At 42.1% G+C, this 5,884-nt stretch overlaps 1 long non-coding RNA gene across 1 annotated transcript; it reads right to left on the bottom strand.

Annotated features, from left to right (window-relative positions):
- Positions 1 to 3,219: 3,219 nt before the first annotated feature.
- On the bottom strand, positions 3,220 to 4,832 carry LOC134472574 (uncharacterized). The gene is made up of 2 exons (XR_010042462.1): positions 4,696 to 4,832; positions 3,220 to 4,191 (listed from the first exon to the last, which is right to left on the bottom strand). It is a non-coding gene; the product is annotated as an uncharacterized LOC134472574 (long non-coding RNA).
- Between the last annotated feature and the right edge of the window lie 1,052 nt (positions 4,833 to 5,884).

The raw sequence follows: 5,884 nt of genomic DNA, 5'->3' as shown, positions 1-5,884 counted from the left end.
GGCAGTGAAATTGCTGAAGTTGTGTCTTGGTTCTCGCAGATGCTGAGGGGACACTTGAGTCTCTGAGTGCAGGCCCTTGTCATTCTGGGTCAGGGCAGCCTTCCAGCTTTCTTTCCGATCTACATGGTTTGTATCTCTTTATCACACCTTGTTCCATTCTGGATATCAGGTATAGCGCAAGCTGTAAGACGTTTTGTTGTTTTGTTTTGTTTTTGTATATGACCTTCATCTGGCTGAAGTCACTGAGAGTTTAGGTGTCAGTCTTTGTTAATGTTTTTGCATATCTATTGATTTTCTGTCCCTTAATGTAAGGTGTGACATATTATGCCAGTTGGTTCCCCCATGCTAATTCCGGCCGATGTTCCTGGTACACCCTGAGTCTGGGATGGTGAACCTTTCCGAGTTTTACACAATAACCAACAGCTGCTGTGGCACGCATGCCATAGGTGTGCCACTGCTGCCCCACGTGCTCATGGTGGACACATTTTTCATGTCAGTGGATTTTGTTTGTTGATATTTTGTTGCACAAAAAAGCTTCTTATAGATCACAGAAATGTTTTCTTTCAGTGCTCTGTTACTCACCCAAACCTCTACTGGCTTTCCTAGTAAAACCATCGGTAATGAAAGAAATCCCAGGCATGTGCCCATCCTGGGACCTGCGGCTGCTGGGCACAGCCCCTGCCGCATGTTCTCTGCCCTGAGACCCCGCAGCGGTCCTCCTGCAGCCCATTCTGAGTCAGAGCAGTCAGACAAAAGGTACAAATTCCTGTAGCACTCCACTCAAGGCCACATCCTTTCTCCTTCTGAGCGCTCCCCCACCTTCAGTGGTGCTGACCACATCTTCAGCTTGTTTCTGTCCCTTCCTCCCCTGCCGCCTCCAGTGGGTTTACTCCGTTCACTTCCTCTGTGACAGTCTGCCCTCACTGTCTGCGAGGGCTGTGGTACCTGAGTCTGTGCTGACCATGGTTTGTTCTGTTTCTTGCTTTCAGGTCTAGTCTGTGCCATGGACTCTTCCTGCCTGAGATTTTAAACTCTGCATCACTAGAGAAAAATCTCCTCACTCTCCTGCAATAGCATGGCACACTTTCTCGCCCTTGGGGTGAGCTCGGTGACTTGCTTTGCTCCACAGATAAGGCCTTGTTAGCTCCACTCAGAGCAGGCCCCAGGCCAGAGGGTGCTGTAGGGGCTGAGCTTGCTGCTTTGGAAGGAGGAGGCCAGCCATGCCTTGTACAGAAGCACAGCCCCCAGAGGAGGAGCGGCACAGGCAGGCTGCTCACAGCAGCCCCCGAGCAGGCATCAGATCCCAAGGGCGAGCAGTGGAGTCTTCAGCCTGTACCTGCTGTCTGTGCCACCTCCCTGCTCCAGCAGCAGATGAGCCCATGCCGCTCACCCTAGCACCTGAGCCACAGTGCCGTGTGCTCCAGGGGAGCCTCGGGGTCAGGGTGGCCACTGTGCAGCCATTGACCGTGAAGCACTGACCATCAGGGTCTCCTCTACTCCTCCACTCATCTCAGTCATGTCCACAGGTCATTTTATTAACATTTTTAATCCATCATCTTTGAATTTTGAGCCATTTAGTACTTCAGCGTGCTGTTATTCAGGGAGTTCTGCTAGGTTCTTAAATCTTCAACACATGTGTTCCACTGGGAAGACAGAGGGTAGAGGGCTGTCCCTCGTCCCTCCCTGACTTAGACAGCAGCCGGCAGCCCTGCTCCTGCACTGCTGCTCTGTCTCCCTGTGGCCTGTGTGTCTGTGGCTGAGTTGTTCCCTTTTCTCCCTCCTCCACCCCAGAACTGTGCGCTTTTGTGGTCGGAGGCTGAGTTTCATCAGCCTGGGTTGGCTCGGCAAGCACAGTCGGTGGCTCCGACCCAGAGGTCAGTAACTGTCTAATGCACCAGTGAATGCGTAATGGGTAAGGAGAGAAATAAAAGAATCCAAGTTAATTCTCTATTCAAAAATACCTCTTAATTTGATAGTTCCTTTCATGCTTTACTCTTAACTTTTCTAGAGACAGATACTAAGAAATGCGCCATTTTTCTTAAATATTTTCCTACTTAAAATAAAGCATTTTCTTTTTGATTCAGCAATAGATCTCAGGCTCTCCAGTGGTGAAAACATCCCTGATATGATTGTACACTTCCTGTACATAAATAACTTCCACCATGACTATTCAGTGCCACGTATTTGTCTTATTCTTAATTTCTCTACTTAATATGCATAGAACTGTCCAAAACTATGAATTTTGACTGTTAAATAGCATTAGTTTTGAGCATTTCCGGACAATTGGCATTACTGGAAACATCACATCTTGTTACAGAAATAGCCTGGAAATCCCAGAACTAGACACTGTAAAAAATCATTGTTGGCTGAGACACCTAGATTCAAGTCTTGATTGCCAGGAGTCCCCGGTCTCATCAGTGTTAGTGCTTTAAGGAAAAATAACTAAAAATTGCCAAAATTTTATGTGTCTCCTTTGTTTCTCAGTTAACTTAGTTGTTAAAAATATGGTAGTTATTTCTTGTCCAAAGATACTGTTTTCAGCCAGGAAAATGTGTTGCTTTTGCAAAGAGATTCATCACTTTTATTAGAAAAAACAAGTCAGAGCGTGTCCTGCTGAACCGGGTCAGTAGCATCGGGGTCACACAGGAACCATGGTGAGCTTTGTCCTCACTTAGACATGTTTAGGTTTCTAGAGTAACAAATACAGGACATGTGGTTTTTAAACTGAATTATTTTTATATAACTAAACTTCCAGTATGTGTTATAGAGGATAAGCATATGCCCACACACACACATGTACATATGCACATTATTTACATACATCCATATCTTTCTGGTGCATGAGCTTGAAGGTATTTGGTCTGTAAAACTAATATAGACATTCAAGAATTTCTGTCATTTAATCACTAAATATTGTATATTTTTCTATATTATGAAATTATACTTGTGAGATCAGTTCCGTAATTAACAATCCCAACTATTATGTTTATGACTGCTATTTTATTACTCCGGAAGACACAAATGGTAATTAGAATAACTACATTTATTACATTAAATCTCTGGAGATTTAGAATACATTCTCCAAAAATCTAATGAGAAACTGAACGTGCTGAATTCTTTTTCTAATGACTGCCAGAAAATTTTTTACTAAGCACTATAGAATATTTTTAGAGATTCTCCATTCAACTATTTGATAAACAAGTAGATAGCCAAAGTTGATAAATTAATGAACATGGATAGAGTTTTATTAATTTTTATCTATTAAAAGCTATAATCTAACAATTTATTTGATTTAACAATGAACGACCCATAATCACATAGCAGGCAACAGTGTTTGTGAAAGGCTGAGGGTTGGCTGATCGTTTCCAAGTTCTCCAAGCAGCCGCAGCTCTCTGATAGTTTTGTCTTTTTATGTCTCTTTGGGTAAGAAACATTTGATTGAGTTCTTAAAAATCTTAATGAGTCAGAAGAGGTCAGAAAACATTTGTAACTTGTAAAGTCTGCTGATTCAAAGCACCAGCATCTTTGGAGTCAATCCATACACTGGACTGCATTCAGCCCATTTCAGCACTGTTGTTGAGACAGATTCCCTGGGCTGAGGTCCACATTCAAGCAGAAATGGAACACTCTCAGAGAAATTTGCCTGCACAATGACACTGGTGTCATTAAACAGACAGCAGCAGTACTAAGAAACAATATAAGAGAGCAAACAAATGACACATTTCCAGGCATTGATTGTTTCTTAATAAAAGACAAAAATTTAGAGCGATCAGAGTTAACAGAAATCTCCAGCATAATGAAAAATATGAAATTGCAGAATTTCTTGTACTTCATGAGGCAACCAACTTTGTGGAAAACTTGTAACACACTAATGTTCATTTCTAAGAATTGGTAAGTATATATACTGTTTCTGCAGTGGTGAGCTTCTGAATCAGATCATTAGCATAACAGACAAGTCTGTAAGCAAATCCCCAACCCCCAAGATCCGACTCTACAGGTCAGAACCTCCACACCCAAACAACAGATATGGCAGGAAATGAATTCTGCACAATGAAAGCAGCATGGCGTACACCATCAGTAGAGTCACTGTAGATCATGACCCTGAATTTGGAGCTCTCGCTGCTTTGGTACATGTGCATATGCAGTTTAATGTCTTCAGAAATTGTGGTAGTTAAGATGTCTTGGTTGGCCCTGCAGAGGGAAAGAGTTAGCAGATTTGCTTGAATTTATAACTCTTCCGCTGAGGCTCCAGGCTCTCCGCAGATATCAGCGCACATTTTTCTGATTAAAGATGCCTGGGAGGGCTCGGTACCCTGTTCCCAGCAGGACCGGCCGTCATCCTGAGCCCCAGTCATCCAGCTAATCTCCAGTGACTTCCTCCAAGCACACTGCTCCACTAGGAAGACTCTCACAGTAATTTTTAGCCCTCATTTTCTTCCTTTCAATAGAAAAGCTTCAAGATATATTACAAATGCGTGCATTCTGGCGATGTGAAATGAATTCAAAATTAAGAACAGGAAGCTTCTTATGATGTGTGTTTGCTCTGACTCAAAGGTGACATTCGAAGTATTCCTGTCCCACTGCCAACTCTCATATTAAATGGTAAAACCGTGAAATTTTCAGTGACCTTAACCCAGTCCCCCGGCCGTGCAGACACGAGCCAAGTTAGAGCACTGTTGGTCATTAACGACTTACCGTGATGATTAGGTTCCTGTAAAATAAATTCCAAATAAAATCGTCCTGGGCACTTCATACCTTGTTCCTCAGAGGAGGAAGTCGGAGAGCACAGAGCCACACACTGCAACCCAATCCGTGGAACACCGGGGAGCCCAGACATTCCTTTCCCCCAAGTGTCTTCTCCTATTTTATATACCTGGGAAGGGCTGCCGGACCAAGAATTGTGATGAAAGCATCCAATAATTCTCAGCAAAACCAACACAAGAGGGAGGAAAACAAGAGTGCTCTGTAGGAAGCCCCAACTCTTTCATGGAAACCCTATAAACCCAAGGCTTCTTTTGTTGGAAGAGGTAATGGTTTTGTTAGAAACTAGAAACACAGTGTGATGAATGTAACCATTTGGAACAAAAACCTAGTTCATAACTGCAAATGTTTGTATTTTAACAAGTATCATTTATTATTTTGAATTAGTATTATTTTTAGATTTGACAAATCATTTTTCTTTAGAATCACAATATTTTCGCATTTCTATGAACTAGTGGATCAAAATCAATCCAATGCTTTGTAAAGGCATGAGGTGGGGAAACCTATGAAGAAAGGAGTCTACACTCATTTCCTTAGTCTGCTTTAAAGTTTTTTGTTCCAAATCGGTTTGATAAGTGATTTTCTGGCTGCTCAAAATTACATTGTCAGAGACTGGAGCAGCACCGAAGACATTTTGTGAGCAGATAAATGAAACTCAGCAACAGCAAATATCAGACTCTTGTGTAAAGAAATATTTGGGCACTTCAAATACTTTACTTGAATTTAGGGGAAGATAATATCATAGAAATTCTAAGTCAGAGGAAAAGAGCACTAGAGAATTATTTTTGGGAGCGATTATAAATTTCTGTAGTCAGTGCAAGAGATGCTGATATTTATAGTTTGCAGAAAGAATCAGACAAATGAACGGGGTGATGAGTTATGTGTGTGATGTCAGAGTCTGGGAAACAAAGCAAGTGAACCAGATATCCTATGTTAAATCTAAGAAAGTCATAAACTACAGCCGATGTTTTTCAGGTCTCGGATGTTCACTCTTGCATGTCTTTCCTGTCCCATTTCCTTCATCTTGATACGTGTTTTCCTTACAGAAGATGTTTTTGATTTTCTAATGGCTGATATTTCATTAAGAAATTGTCACCCACATAATTCTGTTAACAGCAGACTC

Source organism: Cavia porcellus, unplaced genomic scaffold, assembly GCF_034190915.1.
Source record: "Cavia porcellus strain 051 isolate PalLab524CR breed Dunkin Hartley unplaced genomic scaffold, mCavPor4.1 scaffold_2, whole genome shotgun sequence".
NCBI lineage: Eukaryota > Metazoa > Chordata > Mammalia > Rodentia > Caviidae > Cavia > Cavia porcellus.
Note: the sequence above shows the minus strand (reverse complement) of the source record. Positions and strands in the feature narration are given on the sequence as shown.